General features: G+C 37.4%; 1 protein-coding gene across 1 annotated transcript in view; it reads left to right on the top strand.

Annotated features, from left to right (window-relative positions):
• Positions 1–26440, top strand: part of SLC20A2 (solute carrier family 20 member 2) — a 107600-nt gene that overhangs the window by 3871 nt on the left and 77289 nt on the right. The window contains exon 2 of the mRNA XM_047091301.1: positions 699–801. The gene's annotated coding sequence lies outside the window, so the exon portion shown is untranslated. The remainder of the gene's footprint in view (positions 1–698; positions 802–26440) is intronic.

Genomic DNA, 26440 nt, shown 5'->3' with positions numbered 1-26440 from the left:
GAATGACCCAGGGTTTATGATGAAAGTAAGCGACACCTTAGCTGACCCCTAGAGATTCAGATTCTTTAGAGCTGCGCCTGGGCGTCTGTGTTTTAAATCATCTGCAAGCGATCCTAGTCCCTACCTCCCCCTTAGGTACCAGCTGTGTATTTTATAGATAAGAAAATTGGGCAAAGTCAAATGACTTGCCTTACCTAGAGCTGGTTCAGTGGTACCAAGATTGTGTCACCAGATGATATGTAATTTCAGAATTTTGGGGCTGGAAGAAATTTTCCAAGTCAATTCAGCAGTTCATTTTATAGCTGACTATAAACCATGCTTGTTCATATAATTTTCAAGTAATATATGAATATAGGGAAATAATATTTTTTCATAGCCTATCTTCTATCCTGGCCATGATAAAGATTAAATGGTAAATCACCCGAATTTCTTTATAATTTTAACATGTTTTTGTATTAACTTCAGGAATTGTCCATTATTTGCAGTATTTTTATTGTGTATTTTGTGATGCTCTGTTAAAGTTTTTTTGAAAAATACAGTATTTAATGCTAAAGTGAAAGATTAAAAAATTTTTTATTTGAATCAGTTATTTTTCAGTCTTAGCTAAAATGTAAATACTGTGAGAATTTGTACTGCTTTATTAGAGTTTTGTGTTTTCAAAATCTGATTTTTAACTTTTTTTTTCTTTGTGTTTTAAGGCATCTTACCTTGGAAACAGCACAGTTTGGCTTGCATCCATGTCATCTTTGAGTATGAGAGAGAATCCTAATTTCAGCATGTCCTCAGAGACCAAAGAACCAGGTTTGTTCCTTCAAGAAGTCTCCTAAAGGCTGTGGAGCAGCATCCACTTCCAGAAGTCAATAAAAATGTGTGTCGATGATGCCTGTGAATGGACTATATGGTCAAGTGACTCATTAAGATAATCATGGAAGAATGGTAAAAAAAAAAAAAAGTGAAGAAAAGGCAAATTTCAAGAAGCTACCCCAGTATCATTTAGGATTTTTAAGGAGTTGAAAGAAGATAGTTCTGAAAATATGAGTGACAAGACTCTAGCACAAGTCTTTATATGTTTCTTACATTACCATTGTTAACCCAGCTGCTTTTGTGTGTAATATTTGCATTATTTTCCTCCACTGCAATAGCTGGTAGTTTCCTCATGATCAGAGTTTTATTGTGTTCGGATAGAGAAATAGTAGATACAGTAGGAGAAATGGGAACAGTTCATTGGATTGTTGGCTCCAGAAACCAGCTTCTGCTAATCACTAAAGGGACAGGATGTTGACAAATTGCTTCTTCATAATGTGCTGCTGCTTGTTCACAGTTTTTGTGGCTTCAGATTCATCTTCTTTTATCTACTCCTCAGTCTCTGTATGTGCCTGCTTTTTTCTTGCACAATTTTTTAGCCTGAAGATCTGATGACCGTATTTTTTCAGTTTAAAAATAAGAATTGTATCTTCATAAATAGACCTTTGGTATGGTTCTCTCCTACCCTTGCTTGTTTTCTAAGATCAAGAATAGAATAATTTCCATTCGTTTTTGGGTTTGCTCGTCTTTCTATTTTTGTATTCTTGTTCAGTGTTTTGTTTTCCTCTACTCTTCCTAGGTGGAAATGAAGGATGATCTCTGTGTTGTGGTTTTAGTTAACTAGGAGACCAGAATAACATGGGTCGTAGACATTTAAAGAAAATTTACAACATCTTTTAACCATTACTGTTTTAACTTTGTTTTAAACCTCCGTCAGATTTCTTTTTAGCAATATTGATGTAAATGTTACCTTCATACTGTCCCCGTTCCTTTTTGGGGGAGGCAGTAAGAAGCAGGGATTTCTCCAAATGCTGATAAGCATAGAGAGAATATGAGAGAGAGAACGAGAAAGCTTTTGTACTTTACAAATGAAGCAAAAGAGAAGGCTTTTGTACTTAACAAATGAAGCAATTGGTCATTAAAGTCATTAATGTGTATACACACATTGTCAGTATAAAAATTAGTTTGTGGCTTAGAACTAAGATTATTAACTGACAGCAAATTATTGTTTTCAACCCTTCCTACTTTTGTGACTTAAGTTAGTTGACCTGAGCCATAATTTTCTTCTTTGTAAACTGAGGAAGCCTTTGTTCTTATGAATCAAGTTTTACCCAACAGAAAGAGATATAAGCAGAAGCGATTTTAAAATTTAAATTAATAAAACAAAATTCCAGAAACCATTTTTTAATAAATATTTCTTTTCCTAGTAGGCCTGTTTACTTCATCCTTTTTTCACTTTTCTTCCCTATGTACTTACTACTTTTACATTTTTTTTCTCATCTGTCTAGAATTTCTTGCTTGGTGTCTGTGTTTTGCCTGCTTCCTGCCTTTTCCATGATTCATCCTCCCATTGAAAATGATTTCTGTTCTCCTTACCCTCTATTTCCTTGGGTGGGCTTCCTGCCTTGTCTGCCGCCTCCAGTCTTTTGTTATCTCTTGTAATGCAGCTCCTGTCACCTCCAGCTCCTGCTTGTTTTACCCTCCCCTCTGTCCACTGCGCGTCCTGTCCACTTGCATCCCACTCACATCTCCCGTCAGTGGTGATCTCGTCTCTTCCACTACCTCAGTCTACTTCTGTCAGTATAAGTACACTGATCTCTGTTGTGTTTCATTTAGTTCTGATCCCTTCTCACCTCTGAACTGATGATGTTTTCTTTGTGTACTTTTTAGTCATCGTGAATTTGCCTTGTGAGCTCTCTTCTTCTGTTTTCCTTGTCCCAGGATGGCAGGTATTGCTAGATGGATTTGTTGTCAGTATTTGCATAGAACACGGATCCTTGCTGTGTATTTCCTGGGTAGCCAGGATGAATCAATTATTATTAACTTTTCTTGGAACATTGAGCTTCCTGTGTTTTCTGCTTCTAAGATTTAGATTGCTATTCTAGAAGACTAATATGACTTTAAAGAGAGTCAGGATAGTCTTATGATGCTGTCATTTTAACTCTTTATTCAACAGTTCATGACAGACATTTGAATTCACTCCCTTGTTTTGAAAAATTAAAGAAGACATCCTTACCAGGTTTGGGGGTAGAATTGGGTGGAAGGTGGGAACAGAAAGGTAAATACTAGAAAAGGATTCATAGTCAATATCTAAAACTGGGAAGAAAACTGAAAACACAAACCACATGCTTTAACATTTATTAGGTAAAAGGTCTGCTAAAAGAATGAAAAGTATCAGTAATTCTGTTAACTAGTTTTAGTACTAGGTCATTGGTATTTTTACATTTCCATTTAAGTTCCAACACCTTTATTTAATGTTTAACAAAACAGAAACTTAATCTTGTAAATATTCATTTTGTTTTGAGAGACTTGATGTCTCCTTATATATTAACCTATAGCATTTTATAATTACACTGTAACATTCTCAAAAATGCCATTAACATCCAGTCCTGTTTCTTGTATGGGAAAGCATATAAATTGTATGGTTTTGTCCCTGTGGACACTGTAGTCCTGTTGTAATGAAAAGGTAGCCTTTTGGCAAGCGTTTACTTTATGCCTTTGATGATTTATGTCGTCTTATGTCTTTCCTTAATTCTTGTATATACTATGAACATGGAGCTATCCTGTAATTGAGTTACCTATAATGTGTATGAACTCCTGGTAGTAGACTACTGTAAGCGCAGATGCAGCTTTATGAAACTTAAAAAAGAAGAACCCTGTATAGCACGTAATGTATTTAAATAGGATTTTAAGAGTAATGCTACACACTGGGGTTGATCAGACTGAACATTCTTTCTGCCCAAGCCTTCTCCTATTGTGATGGTTACTGTTGGGTGTCTTGAAGCTGAAGGGATGGCTAATAGTGTGATAATGTTTCTGTAATATTCACCACCCATGAGCAGCTAGTGAAAATAACATCACAACCATGGGTAAGCTACTAAGGAGAAATTTATGTAGATGTGCTCGGTACAGGACTATGTTCTGCAATTACAGAGATGAACACCATATAGTCCGTTCTCTCTGGAAGCTCATAATTGAATAGGGAATATTGACAAGTAAAAGATTACAGTACAATGTGGCAAATGCTGAAATACACATACATAGTAGTTATCGTAGGAACAGACTAATTGTATAGGTTAAAAACCTAGAAAGTTAGATACCAGATATAATATGTATATAACTGGTGTGTGTAGTATGTATCGTATATAAATTCTGACTGTAATGTAATTGCTGGTGTATCCCTTATTATCTGGGCAGGTTACTTAAAGTACTCAGTTTGTGTCTTCCCCTTGAAATTGTGATGATTATCTAGGATTGTTATATGAATTAAATGAGATAATATATAGGAGGTGCCAGTATGGTCCCTTTTTCAGTTGTTTAGAATTTAGAGAACGTGATAAAGGATTATACTCTTCTTGTATATATAATATTGCTATGCAGAATGCTTGGAATACCCATTTTAAATTTGCTTTTATAGTGTTTAAGAAAACTAAACTAACTCAAAACCTTATAGTCAGTCTCTTTTTTTTTTTTTAACCAAAAGAAGTTTCTTTGATCTATTTGCCAGTGCAGTTCTCAGTGACATACTTTGAGTATGTTATAAAATCTGTCTTTGTATAGTTGTAATCCCAACACTGGGTTACATATAACAACCTGAATATAGTTTCTGAATTGTATCTATGTTTTTGTTATTTTAAAAGGTGTTTACATTAACTTCTTTTAACAACCAAACTGAACAGTTTGCATTTTCTAATGTAGAAAAAATTGCCACAATAATATAATATTGTTATGTTTATGGTTGGTTAATTTCTTCCTAAATTAACAGGTCTTTAAGGGTGTATGTCCTAGACTGTATGATAAATCAGTTTGGGTAAACTTTTCCTTGATGGAACAAATTGATTCTTCTGATGTGCGTTGTTTGGCCTTGTTTAAAAAGTCCCCTAATTCATAGCGTGATTAGACTTGTCTGTTGTGATTTTTTGTAATGTAAGGTTTGAATTTGAGTAATTTGAAAATATCATTTTTGAGATAAATCAGCCAGCCCAGAAATTTGTTACAGATCAAAATATATGTCTTATTTAAAGCTTCTTTATTAAAGTTCGTTATGTATAATCAAGAGATTTAAATAAGTTTAGTTTGTGGCTGGTGTTTATTTGTATTGACATTCATAAATTTGTATTGACATTCATAAATAGGGAAACTATCTCCATAGGAAGGAGAACTTGATGTATTAGTATTCCAAAGCTTAGTTTAAGCTGGTTATGATTAGAAAAGTGGCTTTCATGTGTATTCTCTGGACGAATCTCAGGTCTGTGGGCATGTTAACAATAACATTTTTAATCACCATAATAAATAGTTAGCAGAGACATTTGGGAAATTGCTGCAGATGATGTAGAATGAGCTGAGGGTAGGGTTTGTCTTTTACTGTTCCCTGTTCTTAGAGAAACTAAATTTTTTCCCGATGGTGTTTTATTTTTTCTTGGGTTTTTGTTAATACCAATAAGAAACACTTGCCATTATGGAGCCTCAGTAGGGCCAGGCTCCAGGCATACATTGAAGTTTTTGCTACTACTAATGTAATTCCTTCTAATAAAATTTGAATTTTTTTAATTTGTTTTTTTTTTTTTTAAGTTTATTTATTTTGAGGTGGGGAGGGCAGAGAGAGAGAATCCCAAGCAGGCTCCTCACTGTCAGCGTGGAGCCTGACGTGGGGCTCAAACTCATGAACCATGAGATCGTGACCTGAGCTGAAATCAAGAGTTGGGTGCTTAACTGACTGAGCCATCCAGGCAACCCAATAAAATTTTGTTATGAAGTATATTTTATATACTACACACTTATGTAGTATGTAATGTATGTTTATATTGATGAGTAAATAATGTTAGGATATTTCTGCTGAGCAATAGGTTTGTTGTTGTACATATTTCCTACTATAAAAATGAGGAAATTGAGGGAGGTTGTTGAACTGTCCAAGGTCATAACCAGTCGTAAATGGTGAAACCAGGAATTTAAGCTAAGTCTGATTAAAATCCATGCTTTCATTCACTTTTCTGTACTAACTTAAAATATTATTTCTCTCCTTGAGAGGCGCCCAGCTGGCTCAGTCAGTAGAGCATGAGGCTCTTGATCTGAGGGTCGTGAGTTTGAGCCCCACATTAAGCCTACTTAATAAAATTAAACATTTTTTCCTTGAAAAAGTAAAATTTACTCTTTTATAAATGTGTATTATTTTGAGCTCAGGAGCACTGCTATTAATCCTCTGCTGTATGCCTATTTTTTTTTTTTTTTCCCAGAGTAAAAGAGCTTTGTTAATAGTTTGTAAGATTATAGAAGGCTCAGTGTTAAAGTGATCAATGCTTAGTGGAAAAAACAAAATCAGATAGTACAGAAAAGTATAAAGTGGGTGGTGAAGTGAAAATCACTAGTGATTCACTTCCCAGAGGTTAGCATTTGGTGTAAATTATCCAGACATTTGGTAAAAAAGTACATATATGTATATCTTTAAAATACAAATAGGTTCATAATATGCATATTGTTTAGTAACACTTCTTTTGTTTATTATATATTGGCCATCATTCCACATCGTTGTAAGTTTATATCTTGTTTTTTTCATTTTTTAAAAATAAACTTTTTATTTTAGAAGAGTTTTGGATTTTTTTTTCTAAGTTTATTTTCATTTACTTTGAGAGAGAGAGTGTGTGCACAAGCAGGGGAGAGGCAGAGAAAGAGGGGGAGAGAGAGAATCCCAAGCAGGCTCCATGCTGTCAATGTAGAGCCCGATGCAAGACTTGAACCCACAAACTGTGAGATCATGACCTGAGCTGAAACCAAGAGTCAGACACTTAACTGAGCCACCCAGGCGCCTCATAGAAGGTTTTAGATTTATAAAGAAATTGCGAAGATAGTACAGAGTTCCCAGTTTCCCCTCTCATTAACCTCTTAACGTTAGTGTGGTACATATGTTATAATTAATGAACCAAACTGATAACATTATAATTGGTTGAAGTCCATACTTTATTGTGATTTCCCTTTCATGAGTTTTTACCTCCTGTCTTTTTCTGTTCTAGGACCCCATCCACGAGTCCACACTGCATTCAGTCATCATGTCTCCTTAGGTTCTTCGTGGCTATGACTGTTTCTCAGACTTCCCTTGTTTTTTATGACTTGACAGTTTTGAGGTGTACCAGTCAGATAGTAGAATGCCCCTCAGTTGGGCTTGTCTGTTGTTTTCTCATGGTTAGACTGGGGTTATGTGGGGTTAGACTAAGGGAGGCCACAGAGGCAAAAGGCTGTTTTTATCACATCATTTCAAGGGTGCATCCTAGCTTTGTGACCTTACTGTTGATGTTGACCTTGGTATCCTGGCTGAGGTAGTGTTTGTCAGACTTCTCTATTGTAAAGTTACTCTTTTTTCTCAACTTTCCATCTTGTGCTCCTTGGAAGGAAGGCAGCCCACACTTAAGAGTTATGCTCCACCTTCTGGAGGGGAGAAGCAGAGTATCTACATACGTTATTTGGAATTCTACACAGGAGACTTCTCTCTTCTCTCCCATTTATTTATTGAATCATTTTTTTAATATCAGTATAGACTAATGATATTTATACTTTGAGTTATAATCCAATACAACTTTATTGCTCTAATTTTTCCAGCTTTGACCATTGGGAGTCTTTCAGTTGGTTCCTGTGTCCCTTTATGATACCCTGATCATTGTGGGCTAATATCTTTATTTTTTACATAGTTGCATGGTATTCCATTACAAGACTATACCATGATACATTTAACTAAACCCTTATTAATGGTAATCTACATACCAGATTTTTCACCGTTATGAACAGTACTGTGATGAGAAGTCTTCAAAATACATTTATAAAAATATTGTTTGATAATTACTCAGGAAGATTTGCAGTGTTAAAGGGAGTGCCTTTTATACATATCATGTGATTTGTGACCCTTAGTCAAATCTCTGAAGGGAGGGAATTTTCACCTACCCTATGGAAATCATTGTGGTTGCCTCCCTTTTTTCTTTTTTTCATGTGGTAAGTGAGAGGTGATGACAGGGTGGCACTGATGGTCTTAAAGAGCTGCTTTGAGATCATACTTTGTCTTAAGACAGCTGTGCCTTCTCAGTATAGACTCGGTTACTGTAGACAGTTAGTGAGATGAATTGAAATTCCATTTGGAAGAACAAAACAGCATTCTCAGAGAGTAAAAACTTCAGAACTGGAAGCAACCATAGAAATCATGTTCCATCCCTGCATTTTAGAAATTGGAAACTATAGTACCATGGGGTGAGATGATTTGCCTGGTATTTTTGCCATAAAAGAAGCATTCAAGAACCTGAATTTCTGCTCAGAATTCCTGTTATATGAGTATATTTTATATCCCATGCATGGATATACACAGTTTATGTTGGAAAATTTCAAACATGTACCAAAGAAGACAAGATAATTCATCTGTATGTCCCCATCCTTCAGCTTTACCTTTCCATTTATGGCAAGTCTTGTTTAAACTACCCCCCCCATGCCATACTACTTTAAAACATATCTCAGATATTAAATTATTCATCTGTGAATTTTCAGTATGTTCAAGAAATCCCTTGTCAGAACACAACCACAATATCATTATCACACATTAAAAATATATTTTTAACATTTTTTTAATGTTTATTTTTAAGAGAGACAACGGGGGAGGGCAGAGAGAGAGAGACAGAGGATCTGAAGCAGGCTCTGTGCTGACAGCAGAGAGCCTGATACAGGGCTCGAACTCACAAACTGTGTGATCATGACCTGAGCTGAGATCAAGAGTCTCCCACTGACTGGCTCTGACTGAGCCACCCAGGCACTCCAGACCTTAAAAATATTTCTATTTAAGGATATTGAGTTGTAAAAACTTCAAAAATTTGTATTCACCATTGATTAGAATCTGGCATTACTGAAAATACATTTCCTTGGTATGATCCCCCAAGAATTACAGGGAGATTTTAATGTATATCTGTACACCATACAAAATGGCCTAGGTTATGGCTTTTATAAAAAATGTGTTAGGGTTTTACCTGTAAAAACTAAGTTAACCTCATGAGATTTCCTTAGAGCAGAGAAATCCATAAACACTGTATGACAGATATCGTCCAACTGGATACATTTGCTTTTTGGCCCTCCTTTACTCTATTTGTGCATGAGGAAGAAATTCCGAGGATGTATGACAAGAATTCTATTTCAGATTTTATCATATTAATTAAAGCCATGGATGAGAATATTGTGGTGTGGCCATTTTATTCCAGATCTGTAGAGAGATTTTTGAACGTCAAGTACAATTCCTGCATGTTACTTCCTGAATTAGCAGTTTACAAAGCTTCTAAGAACCAACATGCTGACATCATCACTGCATTTTCATTTGCTTTTAGAAGATAATTTAAGGGGTACCTGGGTGACTCAGTCTTTCGCATTTGACTCTTGATTTCGGCTCAGGTCATGATCTCATGGTTCATGGGTTCAAGCCCCACATTGGGCTCTGCACTGACAATGTCGAGCCTGCTTGGGATTCTCTCTCTCTTCCTCTCGCTCTGTTCCTCCCCCATTTGTGCTCTACCTCTCTCAAAATAAATAAGTAAACTTAAAAAAGATAATTTAAGAGGAAAGAATACCTTTTCTATCAGAGATGATCCTAAAGGCAGAGCTGACTGCGGTTACTCAATTTACTTCAAGTGGCACACTATGTGGATTGCTTAGTGTCTGCAATTTAGAAGAGTGGTTAATACTTCCAATATTTTAAATATTGTATTTTCTTGGGGTTTCACTGGATCTTTAAAATTAAAATTGAGATGTTATTTTCCTCTAGAAAAGCAACCCTGTCTCAGAGGCTTTACAACCAGAATAAGAAACTTCCTCTTAAATACCCATTTACTTGCATTGAATTTATCTTAGAATTGCTTCTGTTTTTTGGCATGCTGTTAAAATATTCAATATTCAATGATCTAAATTGAAGATGGAGTGAAAAAGAGGGCTGAAATTTTCCTTCCGCTTATTCTAAGCCAGACTGAAACCAATCTTAACTGCATAATTTAATTTAAAACTATTTTATTGCAAATAAATATTCATCTTGCTAGCCCATATTGTTCATTATATGTAGATTCATGTTTTATTCTAACCTAATTTAGACTTCTGCCTTGCATTTGACAGTGTTACAGCTTTTCTGTTTTCTTTCGTGAATAGGCTTTGTTATAGTCAATCAGCTTAGTTTTCTTACCATTTTGAGTGCCCTATTTGTATTATTTCTGAATTTTGGTTCACCTTTTTCTCCTTGTTTTCATTTGGTGGACATCTTTTAAAGAGGAGAAATCGTTGTTACTTTTCTTCTCTATTCTAAGCAGAAATTGAAAGATTAATAAAAAATAACCAGTTGCAAATACATCTCTGGTCAAGTGCATTCAGGTTTCCTAGGCTAATGTGTATTACAGATTTTAAGTTCTTGGAGGACAGAGTATTCATCAGTGTGTGCTGTGATTTACCTCTGTAGCATTCTACCTATTTTAAGCTACTTTTTAAATCTTTTCTTGATATAGTAATGATACTTTTTCTCCAAATCCTATTTTCTTTGAAATTCTCTTCTTATTTTTGACATCTTTGCTTCTTGCCAGCATGTGATCCTGATTGAATTTCTTACCTTCTTTCAGTTTCCTCATCTGAAAAGTGGGGATATTAATCAGCAGTCACCTCACTGGATTTTTGAGTTAAATGGGATAAGCTGTAGTGCCTGGCACATAATAAATGCTCCATGTTATTCAAGCCATCTGCTTTCCAGCCACCCTTATTACATCTTTCCCTTTTACTTGTTTATACCTTCACATAGATTAGGAAACATGGTGTGTGTGTTTTAAATAAGTGACCACCTTCTTGTTTTCCTCTCACTTTTAAAAAACTTTTCGTCTTGAAATGATCGCAGATTCATAGGAAATAGCAAAAATACAGAGCAGTCCCATGTACCCTTCACCCATTTTCCCCCAAAGGTAGCCGAAGTCCAAGATCAAAACCAGAAAATTGACATTGGTGCCATCCAGAGCTTATTCAGATTTCTCCAGTTTTATATGCACTCATTTGTGTGTGTGTGTGTGTGTGTGTGTGTTTGTATGGTTCTGTGCAGTTTGATTACATGTATTTGTGTAACCACCATCACAATCAAGATGCAGGATTTTGTATCCCTCACCCATCAACCCAAGGCTTTCTCTTGTTCTCCTTTATAATTTCCTCAAACCCTTGGTGATCACTATTGTGTTCTTCAGCTTTCTAATGTTCATGCAGCCTGTGATCTTTAGAGATTGGCTCGTTTTACTCAGCATGATGCTTGTGAGATCCATTCAAATTGTTGCGTGTGCCAAATAGTTTGTTCCTTTCATTGCTGAGTTCTGTTCATGCCATAGATGTACCACAGTTTAACCACTTGTCCAGTGGAAGGACATTTGGGTTGTTTACAGTTCTGGGTTATTACAAATAAGGCTGCTGTGAACATTTGTGTACAGGTGTTTTTTGTAGATCTAAGTTTTCATTTCACTGGGATAAATGCTTGGGAGTACAGTTCCTAGATCAGAAGTTTAAATGGACCATTGTAAGCTTCTTTGAAAATACATGCTAATGCCATTTGTAGATACATAAAGGCAGTTATTTTTTAATGCCAGCCATTATAAACAACATACAGTGTCCTTTGTTTTAAAATATCTTTTTGTATAATTTGCAGCACCAGTCCAAAGTATTGAATCCTGACTTTTTGTGTTGTAATATAACATGTACTAAAGAAATATTTCATTTTGTTAGTGAATCCCCTTGCATATTGTATTGAAATTTTTCTTGGGTATTTTACTGTTCTCAGATACTAAATTTGAGTGGGAGGAGATATTTCAAGTAATGGTTTTTCTTTCCATCAATATTTTGCAATGTGGTGGATGTTAAAATTTTAAAATACCTGTAAAGATGAGCACAGAAAATCAGGCAGTCCATTAATTAATGTCCAGCAATATTTCAAATAATCAGTAGAGTAATGTTGGATTTGTGTTTTCCAATGTAATGTTTGGAGTCCTAAGATGTTTTATAGACTCATTGTCCCCAAGATTAATAAATGATGTCATTATTAAGGCAAAGCTACAAGTAGTGTTGACATGTGATAGATTTCAGTAATGTTATTGAAGTTGGGCATCAAAAATCAACAGAAGGACAATATAAATTATGTGTAGCGGACAGGCATTGGCTGGTTGATCAGTTTTGGCTTTCCCAAATACAGTCACGGCCCTGAAATAACTGATAAAGGGAAAGCTCTGTAAAAATTGATAGAAGGGAAGGAAACGAAATGTAGAAAGCAGTGGCTGCTCATTTGAATAATCTAGAGAAACTTTAGATTGAAACAAGCACCTGTTCCCAGGCCAGTCAAATTAGACTCTGAAAGTGGTGCCCAGGCACTGATATTTTAAAACATGTTTCCAGATAGTTTTAATGTTTAGCACTGGCCCACCAGGAATGGCCTCTGTGCTCCTATTTCTTCACCTTAGAATTTGATAGTGTTGGTGCTGCATGCATCCATCTTTTATGTATTGGACTAATGTGGGTTCTACACACCTTATATACGTGGCTCTGCTGAGATGTCTGTTTCCCTAAAGGGGGCAAAAGCCACACTTGTGAATTGTGGTCATATTTAAACTATAAAACAGCTTTAATAGGTGTAACAGAAGAGTGCCTGTCTTTGGAATCAAAGACATCAAAATTGTTGAAAAGTCCAAAGGAAATTAGATTTCATCCAGGACTTATTATGGGTGGGACAGTTTTTGGGAAATTGGGCATTAGAAAATCCGTATGGGGTGTTGGGGTGAGAGGTCTCCGTTTTTATTGATAGATCCTATTGTCAACCCTACTTAGTTTTTCTTTTTTTCTTTTGATTTTTACTTGGCAAAAGTGATACTTAACTGTAACAAGTGAAAGTATGCAAAGATGAGTACAGACAAAAAGAATTAATCCCCCACCAGTTTTCACAGCCAGATGTGAATTCTTCCACACCTTTTTTTATATTTACAAAAGTATGTTTAACAATATAAGATTTGTAAGTTTTTTGTTTTTAAAATAGGATCACACTATATATTATTTTGAAGCTTCCCCTCAATATACCATCGATATGTCCCAAGTCAATGTAGATCTCTTATTTTCATAAAATAAATTAAATTTTCAACATGCCATGATTTATTGAGCCATTTTCTCTATGAAGGGACATTTAGAATGTGCCCCCACACACACACACCTTTTTAAAAATTTACTACAAACAGTGGCGTAACACATATCTTTGTGTATATAAGCTTAGGTACCTGTGCTTTTGTTTGTAAAGTATTCTTATAATCCATGGTTTGGTTTTGGTCAGATTTCTTAGTTTCTGGGTACTTTTTCTGATCTTGAGAATTATTAGCGAGTTAATAATGTCTGCTGATTGCCAGTTATTTGGCTCCTGGGTATTAAATTGGGTGTTAGATAGGAGAATCAGTTATTTTAGTAATGGATATTAATAAATCCTAGTGGCCAGAAATGTTTTTCATAGGTCCTAGAATCCCTAAGGTGGGGCACCTTAATGGGAGGCCAACAGATGGGCTTCATGGGTATCTATGAACCACCTGATACTGACTGAAAAATTGTATATAAATGTGCACTTTATGGCTTTCATCAGATTTTCAAGGGGGTTTTTATTGCCCCTCAAAATGGTTAAAAATTGGTAATACGGGTATCAGAGAGTAGTACTCAGTCTAGAGAACCTGCAGAGTACTTTGAGTTGCCATTGATAGCACATTTTTAATCACAATGTCCTCTTTCTTGTAAAGTTCTGGATTGAAATAAATTTTTCTAATTTCCAGGTGACATAAGCCTAGGAGAGTTGGCTAATACCAAACCTAGCAGAATCCAGACTGAGCATAACCCCAATAGGTTGTAATAATGTTCCAAAAGATGAAAGATACTAAGGATAAACGTGTAGGAGCTGAACAATGCCTGGGCATGGAGGACAATCTCAGATGCACCTGAGATGAAAAAGAGCTGGGAGTTTATTTGCCCACAGGCTGGTCTGGGCAGTCTCTGTAATGTGACTGCTAAAAATATGAGCGGGTTAGACCACATTTGGTGAATTGTGTTTGTATCTGAAAACCACATTTTAGGTAGACACGAGCAAAGGGACAGCAGTGGACTGAGACGTGACGTCACATGAGGAACCACTGCTTGTGGTTGCTGGATCTGAAGGCGAGGGTATAAAATAGCAATGGCAACAACCCTTGTAGATTAAGGAATAGAAAGACCAGAGTGTGCTTAGTGAATGTTGGAATGAATGAATGAATGAATGAATGAGTGAATGAAAATTAACAAAGCAAAGGATTCCCGCTTGATCTAAGCTCTGGTGAGAGTTCTCCAGTAATGGGGTGGGCTGCTCTAGAAAGCACTGACTTCCCAATGGAGCCCTTTAAGCATAGTGATGGGTGACTGGAATAGTACTGTGTAAGGTATTGCTGCTCTCAATGAAAGGCTGTACAGCAGAACTTCAAAACTCTTTTAATTGGAATTTTATATTTCTCTCAGGCACTTTAATTAAAAAAATTTTTTTTCAAGTTTATTTTTGAGAGACAGAGAGAGACAGAGCATGAGCAGGGGAGGGGTAGAGAGGAGGAGACACAGAATCCGAAACAGGCTTCAGGCTCTGAGCCGTCATCACAGAGCCTGACGCGGGGCTCGAACTCATGAACGGTGAGATCATGACCTGAGCCAGTCAGCCACTTAACTGACTGAGCCACCCAGGTGCCCCTCAGGTACTTTAATTTTAAAATAGAGGACAATCCCCCATTCCTGGGTGGCTCAGTCAGTTAAGTGTCTGACTTCAGCTCAGGTCATGATCACGTGAGCCCACATTGGGCTGTCTACTGTCAGCACAGAGCCTGCTTCAGATCCTCTGCCCCACTCTCTTTCTGCCCCTTCCCTGCTCTCCCTGTCTCTTTCTTTCTCTCTCTCTCTCAAAAATAAACCTTAAAAAAAATTTTTTTTTTTAAATTTTAAATAGAGGACAGTTCTAGGATGATATTGTAGGCTCTTTAAAAGTACATTTATAGAAGGAGTGTTTGTGACTCAAAGACTACTCCGTTGTCGGTATAGGTGCTGAAACATTGAACTGTAACAGGTTTGTTTTTTTTTTTTTTTTTTCTGAAACTGATGTAAAAGTTATTCCGCTGTTAAAATCTGAAGTAGCTAGTCTAGACTTGTAGTGTGAGTGTGGTTTAAGATTTTATTCTTGTTACTTTAGAGAGAAGAAAAACCACATTCTTTCCAAGCTACAAAAAGAGTAAAAAAGGAAATTTCACCACTTCCCATGGCCTCAGGAAACAGGCACACTATCTCCATTAGACTAATTGTCTGAATTTTGCCCCAGGTTATAGTAACACACAATATAGAATTTGTGTCCTGTTGTATCTTTTACATAGGTTTGCCCCTCGGTTTGCTTACTGCCCTGTGGAAATGTATCTTTAGTATTTGTTTAAGTTGGTTAATACAGAGATGCCTCTTACTACCCCTCAAATGGTTCAATCAAAACACCTTTAGGTTATGGAAATGGATAAATATTGTCAAAGCTTTTTTATGTAAAGCTTTAAAAAATTTTTTTTATGTCTTTATTTTATTTTTGAGAGAGAGAGAGAGAGACACACACTGAGAATGGGGGAGGGGCAGAGAGAGCCGGAGACAGAGTCTGAAGCAGGCTCCAGGCTCTGAGCTGTCCACGTACAGCCCAACACGGGGCTTGAACTCACAGACTGTTTATCATGACCTGAGCTGAAGTCTGATGTCTAACCGACTGAGCCACCCAGGCGCCCCTTTATTGTAAAGCTTTTTAAAAAACAAACCCTGTGTCTTCCACTAGCAGTTTTATTTAGTTATTTTTAATTTTTTTAATGTTTTTATTTATTTATGAGAGAGCAAGACAGAGACAGAACAGCGGACCGGGGGAGGGGCAGAGAAGGAGGGAGACAGAATCCAAAGCAGGCCTCAGGCTCTGAGCTGTCAGCACAGAGCCCGATGCAGGGCTCCAACCTGCAAACCATGAGTTCATGACCTGAGTGGAAGTCGGATGCCCAACCGACTGAGCCACCCAGGCGCCTCTCCCACTAGCAGTTTTAAAAGAGGTTGGGGGCTGCTGCCACTTAGGACACCCTGGTTTCCACTCCTTTTTGTAGTGCCCTAGACGTTTAGGTCAGGGGTTAAGATGGCTCCACCACTCACATGGCCCTGACGTCCCGTGTCTGATTCCTCACTTGCAAAGGAAAGATAGTGATGGTGCTTATAGTGTTGTGAGAAAGCAGGGTACTGGGTGCATGAGGAGAACTCAGTACCAGTTCTGTTTCTGTATCTTTTACTCTCACCTTGTGATCTTTCTGTTTTTTCTGACTCAACAGCTACTGTCATCCACATGTCTTGTACTATCTTGGACATAGTTTATCTAAAACTACTTTTTTGTATTGCCACCCCCACCCCTTCCTCTTCTCTTCCTCTGCCTGGCCGTACTCTATCCTCCCGACTCCTCTTGTTCATCCAGGGGTACAACTCACCAGAGGTTGTCCTGGAAGAGGCTAACACCGCAAGCTGTGGAGTCATGTGGTCTCGGATTAAATTCTGGCTCTACTACTCTTGCCACGTGGCATTGGACAAGTTACTTAATGTCTGTCTCTAAATCTCAGTTTGTTCAATTATAAAATTAGTATGGCAGCAATCTGTCTTATAGAATCGGAAAAATTCAGTGCGATACATACATGTTAGCTGCTCAGTATGGTTGCTGATACTTAAGTGAGTGCACAGTACACATTTATTATTTATAACTCAAGCCAGAAGTGGTGATGTCATCCTTAATTCCTCTTCTTTCCCTTCACTTAAATGTCCTCAGTGCTATTGATTCTACCTCAGAAGTCTTTCTCTCCTCTTTCTCATCACTGCCTTTAGGTCAGGGTTTCTTAATTTGAATTTATCATAATCAAAGAGGTTCATAATTCCTTGAAGTTATATGTACATGTTTTAACCTAAGAGTTTTTCTCAAGAAGACGGCTTTAGCTTTTATCATCGACTTTCACACAGGTCAGTGACTCACGAAATGTTAATAGCTCCTGTCTTAGACTCTTATCTCTGGCCTGTATCCAGTAGCCTGTACACTGACATTCCTTCCCTAGTCTCCGTGCCTGTGATCTCTTCACACTGGTGCCAGTTAACTCGTTTTTTGTTTTGTTTTTTAATATTTTTACATCACCATCCTGCTTACATGGTTGTGTTGACTCCTTGTTGCCTACAGCAGCGGTTCTCCTCCCGACCACATACTAGAAACACATGGGAAGCTTTTAAAAAAATACCCGGGTCCCATCCTAGACCAATTAATCGATACTAACAAATACCAGGCATCAATATTTTGTTTTAAAGCTTCTCAGGAGATTTTAATGTGTAGGCAGACTTGAGAGTGTCAGGGCTACAGGATAACGGATGAGATTGTTAGTGTGGCACTTACGGACCTCAACAACCCAGTGCTTATCTACCTTTTCAACCTGATCTTCTGCCTCCTCTCCCACTTATATCCCATCATTTGCTCTCTGGATACCTACTTCTGCTATTCCTGGAACATGCTGTGCTGTTTCCTCCCTCTGAGCTTTTGCCTATACTGCTTGCTCTGCCTGAAATGCCTTTTACCCTTTCTCTGCCTGGTCATTTAAATCATAAAACCTCATTGCCATGTAGTATTCCATTGTGTATATATACCACAATTTCTTTATCCATTCATCAGTTGATGGACATTTAGGCTCTTTCCATAATTTGGCTATTGTTGAGAGTGCTGCTATGAACATTGGGGTACAAGTGCCCCTAATTTGTCAATAAATTTCATATATAAATAAATAAATAAATAAATAAATAAATCATAAAACCTTTCCCCAAGCCCTGAAGAGAATTGCAACCCTACTCTTGTGCAGACTTCTGTTATAGGCCTTACACTGTGTCATAATTACTTGTGGATCTGTCTTCCACACACAGTGAATTCCTAGAAGGTAGGAGCCTTCTTTTTTTTTTTTTAATTTTTTTATTTTTTAATGTTTTATTTATTTCTGAGACAGGGAGAGACAGAGCATGAACAGGGGAGGGTCAGAGAGAGGGCAACACAGAATCTGAAACAGGCTCCAGGCTCTGAGCTGTCAGCACAGAGCCTGACGCGGGGCTCAAACCCATGGACCGTGAGATCATGACCTGAGCTGAAGTCGGCTGCTCAACCGACTGAGCCACCCAGGCACCCCGGTAGGAGCCTTCTTTATTTCATTTCTCTAGTGTTGGCACCAGGTTAAGAAGCTCCCTAAGAGTCTAATGAATGAGTAAATGACAGTGAACAAACAACAGCCTGCTCTGTGGAATCTGGAAATCCATGGTGTTGGGGAAAGTAAGTAAATATGGTACACTAGATGTAGTCAGAAATGCTCAGCAGAAGTTTTATCCTCTATGGTTAGTTACTCTTCTATATTTTTATAAGAGTGAAAGATCAATAATATATGAAGTTTCTCATCTGGAACTAGGCAAGTTAAGACCAGCTTTGAAAATATCTCCAAATACTGTTGAGTATTATCCAACATAACAACATAAAGTCGCACATATCATATTTGTTTCCCGAGACTCCAAAGATTTCTGAATGAGAGATGGAGGGGTCAGCCATTGTGATGATGGCAACGGTTTATTTTGCCCAGTGGATTATCCTAACTTAGTTACTGATTTAAAGATACCCTTATATGGACAGTTCTCCAGACATTATATGTTTCTAATTTTGATCTCACCCCTGGCCTTTATGTTTAGCTGCTGCCTAGTCCTTCTCTTGGCTATTTTTAATACTTTTTTTTCCTCCGTGTGTCTTGGAATTGTCTGAAACATTCTAAAGAATTGTAAATTAAATGTGATTTATTCGTCCTCTTTCTTCAGTGGCAAGGATTAATTTAATGGTGATTTTTGGAAGAGATTACTTTAGTAAATGATCTGAGAGAGATTCTTTTGAATATTGTTTGGGGGATGTTTTGTGTTGATTTGCCTTTTATCTTAATTATTTTTCCTGAACACTGACCCACCACTACACTCTTTTGCGAAGAGGTGGCCTATTTAACACTTACACAAGGAATAGTGAGTACTAGTCTGATGTCATGATTTGGGTGTACATCGTTCTGATATGCTGTGTATGAACAACCAGAATACCCTTTGTCTAACTGGCTTCTTATTATTTTATAATCTTATAAGCTTGAATAATAAGGACAAGATTTTTCTTATTCAAAGTCAGAATGTTAGTTGGAATTTATTAATTTGCTACCCAGTTATACTTCCATTCCTTTTATTTAAAAAGTTTTTTAAAAAGCCTTAAATCTGGATCAAGAGCCCCTCCTTTAAATATGTTTACAAAAAAAGGATATCAATCGGTGAAACTAAAAAGAATAATTTTTAGTCATTTTTTAAGAGCATTTTTAGAAACAGATGTGAGTCAAAGAATTGGGAAATGCACCCTTTCCTGGCAACTGGAGAGAGGAAAATATAATGTCAAGAAAAAGGAGAAACCAACTCTTACAATGACCACATTAAAGTCTAAAATGGATAATTGTTTATTATTTCACCGTCTACAATCAACCGCAGATATTCCAGTACTGTTTGTCCACCCATCTTTTTGTGAGCCAGGGCCTATGGAAAGAAACTGGTCTTTGGTGTTTCTGAGAATGGCCTTTCGGATGATTATAATTACTGGCTATTATAAATATTCGAGCTGAGTTGTTAATCAATCGTCTTGTTTTTTGCTGCTTTTAAAAGTGAGCACTCATTGCAGCGTTTTTTAAAATGAAATGTTTAGTGCTTAAGAGATACAGTCATGTACTTTTATCATCAAGAGACTAGGCTGTACCCCCCTGAAGAAACTAGCCACCTACTGGGTTCTTGTAGCCAAGTGAAATTAGAATCTCTTATGAATATTTCATCTCTTTTAGTTTGAGGTTGATTTTGAACAGCCTACTCTAAAAGTGACCACTTAGTTTATCTGGTTGGGAACAGACCACATCCATTTACAGCAAAGCTATAAAAAATTAGAGCATATGTTCTGTTTTTTTCTTAATTTTTTTTAACGTTTATTTTTGAGAGACAGAGTATGAGCCAGAGAGGGGCAGAGAGGGAGACAGAATCCGAAGCTCACTCCAGGCTCTGTCTGAGCTGTCAGCACAGAGCCCGATGCAGGGCTCAAACCCATGAACCATGAGATCATGACCTGAGCTGAAGTTGGACACTTAACTGACTGAGCCACCCAGGTGCCCCTAGAGCATACATGCTTGATTTCCCATGTCTCTTGGTAAATTAGTAAGTACCAAGTGCTGTGTTCTACCACATACTTGAGCATTTATTTGCCTTTCAAACAAACCTTACAAATACTTGAGGACCCATGAGAACATATTTGAAATTATTAAGAATAAAACTGGTGGCTTTGGGCTGTTATTATGAGGATCCTTTCATTCTTACCCTGTAAGTTTCCTGTGCATCTAAAATAAGATAGAGAAGGAACCTAAAAGCCCAAAAAAAGTAGATTCATTACTACATACAGGTGGTTCAATCTGGAATTCCCACTCATTGTTCTTTTATGTAGCTAACTAGCGTGCTCCCTCTCTCCGTCTCTCTCTCTCTCTCTCTCTCTCTCTCTCTCTCTATATATATATATATATATATATATATATACACACACACACACACAAATAAAAATATATATATATATAAATATATTTTATGTATAGAAATCTGTGTGAATCATTGTTCTGAGTACTATATGTTCATTAACTCGTTTTCTCAGCAGTCCTTGGAAGTGGATTCTTATCCTTATTTTGCAGGTGGGCAAAGAGAATTCTGTTAAGTAACTTGCCAATGGTTGCAAAGCTAGTAAACTTCGATTTTAATGATCCCAGCAATAGGGCTCTGTTAAGTACTTTCCTACAGCCCTCTTTCCCTTTGAAAGTCTGAAATCTCAAGTTAGAAAGTAGAGTAGCTCTTATCCAAAAAAGATTGTACATACTCTTGAAGTAAGCTTGATTGCTTATGGAGCAGTGCAGATTGAGATAACAAAAATTAATGTTTAGTGCTAACGTACCAAAAGGTTTTGGAAGTCTGTAGCTTATTCCCTGATTCCTAATAGTTTTCTTATAATTGGATTGCATAAACTGAGAAATGGGTGTTTCTGATTAGCAGTTAAGCACAGCTCATGAATCCAGGATTGGCCACCAAGTTTGATTCGTGATGGGTGAAATTTGCCTTTGCATTATCTGTGAGAAAGAGGTTTCTAAACAAATAAATAGTATGCGATTGCAGGACAGTTTTACTTATTTCAACCTAGAATATTTTCAAGTAGTTTTAGCAGTATTTATTTTAGTATGTTTAACTATCTTTAGTGCTTTTGCCTTAAAAATGGACAGAACTCAGTTTAACATTTTCTTAATAGATTCAAGTAATAAGACTGCATTTGAAAGTATTTTCAGTGTAGATTTATGACTACCTTGAAGCCAAATTAGAGTAGAATTAGTAAGATTTTGTTAACCTACGTTTTGAAATACTATGGCTTTAAATCTAATGTTGTTTTCCTTAAAATATCAGAATACATTTGTTTGTTATTTTAGGTTAGCCTGACTAACTGTAGAGGTTCAGTTTGTACTTAACAATAAGCCTATGCTTATTTTTTCATTGAAGGTGTATTTATTACATAAGATACTAGTTCTTGTTTGTTTGAATCTGACAGCCAGGCTGTGTCTGTGTAGCAGTTCCAAGCAGAGCATCTTATATCAGCAAATGCAGAAGTGTTGCCCCAAGAGAAAGGAGTGAAACTCTTTTAACTGAGTGGAGGCTAATGTTGGGGCATCTTAAAATATGGCTGACCCTGTACTCTAGTGTGACTCTTTATGAACTCTAGACAAAGGGGAAAAAATTACAAGTATATTTAGCACCTGCTACCTACCAGGTACTGTCCTCAGTGATATAGCTATCTCTATATCTATATTCATGCACATTTGCCTGCATACCTTGCTGTGTATGCATAAATGTGTGAATTTATTTATTTAATGAAATGTTTATATATTAAACACCAGGCACTGTTCTACATGCTTTATAAATATAAACTCATGTAATCTTCATAATAGCCCTATGAAGTATGTAGATTACTATCCCCGTTTTAAAGATAAAGAAACTAGGCATAGCAAAAGTAATTGCCCAAGGTCAACAACTACTGATGATGAAGCTAGAATTTGAACCCAGGCAAATACAGATGGATTCTGAATCCATTCCATTCCCCAGGCATACATTGTAGCTTTCCTTTTTCTCTGTCTTTGCTTACGTCATTGCTTCTGTATAATGTTCTTTCCACTCCTTTTGCTTTTGAAAGCTCACCAGTATGCAAAGGTGCTATTCAAATGTCACTTTTTCCAAGATGCCTTTTCCTGATTAACCCAACTAGAAGCCTCTTCTTTTCTTAGATTTCTAATGGAATGAAATTTTACCCTTTGAGATACTTACTGATTACACTCTTATATGGTAGACAGTTTATATTTACCGAGATGTCTCATACCAGATTATAAGCCTCCTGAAGGCAGAACTTTCATTCACGCTATTTTCTGCTATAATCATGAACATCCTGCCATTCATACAAATCTTACAGATGCTTGGGAGTTTCATGATGGCAGAAACCAAGTGTTTAACAAATTTTTTTTAAGTGTATTTATTTATGAGAGAGAGAGAGGGGGGCAGAGTACGAGCAGGGGAGGGGCAGAGAGAGAGGGAGTCACAGAATCTGAAGCAAGCTCCAGGCTTTGAGCTGTCAGCACAGAGCCCAACATGGGGCTTGAACTTGCTGTGAGATCAACTGTGAGATCATGACCTGAGCTGAAGTCAGACGCTCAACTGACTGAGCCACCCAGACACCCCAACAAATGTTTGTTAAATGGATGATCTTTTAGGAATGTATTCAAACAGTAAAAATTTCCCAGTATTATTCTAAGATACTTTAAAAAATCAGCTATGTTAAAATAAGTATTCAAACACTATCAGTAACAGTACTGCCTTTATGTTCACAGTACTGATATAAATTGTGTTATAGAATCATGCTGAATTAATTACTTAGCAGAGTTTTAAAAAGAACTGTTTTTAAGAGTTTGCTGTGTTTCTCTCTCTCTTTTTTTAGCTTACAAAAAAATGACTGCTGAAGAGGAAATGGTTTGCACTTTTGGAGTTAGAGGTTTCTGCTCATGTGTGGGTAAATTGGTACTCTAATCCATTTCTGAAGTACTAAAACAGGTTGGATAGCTGTGACCTATGCCAGTATAATCCCTCTGAAGCCTAGGATGAAAGAACCATCTCTTTAGCATATATGTGTAGTTGTAGCATTAAAGGCCATGTGTATTTTGTTTCAAATTATAGGATGGACTAAATGGAGAACTTACCACTGTAGCAGTTTTATAATCAGACCATATCACTGTTTCATTTTAGTTTGATTAACATAATAATTGATATGATAAAGTAAATATAGTAAGCAGAATTGTGAATTTTAAGAATAACAGACATCAGTTAGTCTTGAAAGGTTTAGTTTGGAGATCCAGGGATGGAATGTTACAAATTTTTTGAAGATATGTATATTAGTGAGATTTTGCTGTGTAACAAATCACCTAATACTAGTGACTTAGACAAACAAACACATATGATGCCTCACAATAACATAGGTCACTGAGGTGGTTCTTTTGGTTTGGGCTAGCCTGGCTGTTCTCTGCAGGTGGCTGACAGCCCTGCTGGGGCCACAGTCTATGATGGCCTCCTGCACACGTCCGGAGTTGTCCTGCTGGCTGGTGCAGGAGCCTTGGCAGCAGGTGGCACATCTTTGTCCCAGATGGTCATCATCAGTGGGCTGGCCAGGGCTTCTTCATGAGGTGTTCTTGGGGTCCAAAGTGCAGCAAGAGAGGGCGAGCCCCCATGGGTCAGCACTTTTCAACTTTGCTCTTGTCTTGCAGGCCAAAGGGTGTGGATATAGGGAAGCAGGAACAAATAGGGGGTCATTACTGCAACAGTCTGCCAAGATAGGGAATTCATGAATGTGCTTAGTGTCCCTAAATTCTGATTGATCCTTAGGCCAGCAACATGAGGTGATCAAATAGAGAAAATCAGGCTGTCAAAGCTACATAGTTTTCAGAGGGATAGTTTATAGACCCTAGGCTCCCCTGAAATACTTAGTAATCATTTGAAGCCCCTTTCAACTTTTTTTTTTTTTTGAAGCCTTGAGCTATAAAAGTCGGGAACCTTTAATCCTTCCTCACTCAGTAAATATCCCAAATTGATCTTCAGCAAAGACTATGTTGATGGCAGAAGGGGTGTGATCATGATGGCTACAGCTGTTTATTGAGAGCTCATGTGTGCTGGTGCTATATGGCATCTCAGGGAGTTTTAACACTGGCCCTTGATGTTGGCATTATTACCCTTGTTTTACAGGTAAGGAAGCAGAGTCATAGAGGTTAGCTGAGTTCCCTGAAGTCATAGAGCTGGTAGGTGGGAGACTACATTTTGTACCCAGCTCTTTCTGACTCCACAGCTGCATCCAAAGAAGAGTTGCTTACCTAGTGGGTTGATCATGTATTTTTTCCAGCATGGAGGCTTTGAGTATTTTATGTCATCCTCTGAAAAACTGAGAACCATGGAGATACATGAGGGTTTTTTTTCCCCCCTTTCTACTCTTTCCCTACCCCACCACCCTCACTAGTTGGACCAAATAACCAGATTTAATTTGAAGATGATAAAAGCTCGGAATGGAAATTTTACTGCTGGGTCCAGATGTGATTTTTAAATATTTCAGAAGGGGCACCTGGGTGGCAATTCGTGGTTCATGGGTTCAAGCCCTGAGTTGGGCTCTGTGCTGACAGCTCAGAGCCTGGAGCCTGCTTTGGATTCTGTCTCCTCTCTCTCTCTGCCCCTCCCCCGCTTGCGCTAGCGCTCTCCCTCTCTCTCTCTATCTCAAAACTAAATAATTATAAAAAAAAAACAACCTTCATTTAAAAAATAAACTACATCTCTTCCCCACTCTGCCCCAGTTGTGCTCCCAGAGCACAGAGCACATCACTGTGTCTTTGTGCTTACCAGAACGTTGTTTGGGTGGGTCTGCCCTTTGCACCAGAATCTTGTCTGCCCTCCCTGTATCAGCAGCACCTAGCCCTGAACAGGAGCATTCCAGTATCTGGTACATGATTTTATGACTGAATTCCATGCCTGGGGGGAAATTCTTTCCTTCTTTCCTTCTCCCTCCTTTTGGGCTATTCATCCTCCTTTGGTCCTGTCTTTCTCCTTCCTAGATCATTTTTCCTCCCCCCGCCCCCGATCTTCTGATCTTCAGCTTTCCTCAGCTTTCCATTTCTCCCACCAACTCATTAGTCATCTTTATATTCATTACATGTTGAAATGATAGTATCTTGGATATATTGAGTTAAACCAAATATATTATTCAAATTAATTTTACCTGTTATTTTTATTATTTTTTTACCTTACTACGAGAAAATTTAAAATCATGTATGTGGCTACTCTAGAGGGTCGATATCCAGTTTAATTCATTAATATGAGTTCATAAAACTAGTTTTTGTTTCAATTGCATGGATCTGTTGCACTAGATAAGCCATAGATCACCATCTTCCTTCCACTCACATGGCATTGCCTGGCCTTCATCCCCACCACCAAAACTTCCTGAGAACAAATGGGGAGAATTTACCTTGCTTTTAATGATGCACATAGGTTTTTCTCTACTGTCATAAGTATGCCTGGAACAAAAGTACAGTTGACTCTTAAATTATTTTCACTAATGAAAAGGAAGCAGCAGAGTGACTAATGTAAATTGGAGGATACACTATTTTCTTTGGAATGTTTTGGTTCTTCCATTTTGGAACAGGTGTGGCCAGTGTTGAAAGAAACAGTGGAGTCATACTCAGCATATTTGATACATGAGGAACTGGAAAACTCAGTGTTCCCTGCCCTCCGTATAATGGATATAAGACTTATCATAGTGTTCTTCTGCAATGCAAACTCCAGTGCCTAAATAAAGTTGGTGTATTTGCTTTTTCTTTCTGGTTTAGGGAAGGAATGTGTTTTAGCTTAGAAACTCTTTTTCCAGGGGTGCCTGAGTGGCTTAGTTGGTTGAACGTCGGACTTCAGCTCAGGTCATGATCTCACGGTTCATGGGTTCAAGTCCTGTGACGGGCTCTGTACTGACAGCTCAGAGCTTGGAGCCTGCTTCAAGTTCTGTGTCTCCCTCTCTCTGCCCTTCCCTTGCTCATACTCTATTTCTCTCTCTCAAGAATAAATAAACATTAAAAAAAAAAAAGAAACTCTTTTTCCAAACTATGATAACAGGATAAGAATGATTGTGTCAAAAATAGCCTCAAAG

This window comes from Lynx rufus, unplaced genomic scaffold (assembly GCF_022079265.1).
Source record: "Lynx rufus isolate CCGP_SWC_20201006 ecotype Redwood Valley unplaced genomic scaffold, mLynRuf1.p SCAF_3, whole genome shotgun sequence".
Lineage (NCBI taxonomy): Eukaryota > Metazoa > Chordata > Mammalia > Carnivora > Felidae > Lynx > Lynx rufus.
Note: the sequence above shows the minus strand (reverse complement) of the source record. Positions and strands in the feature narration are given on the sequence as shown.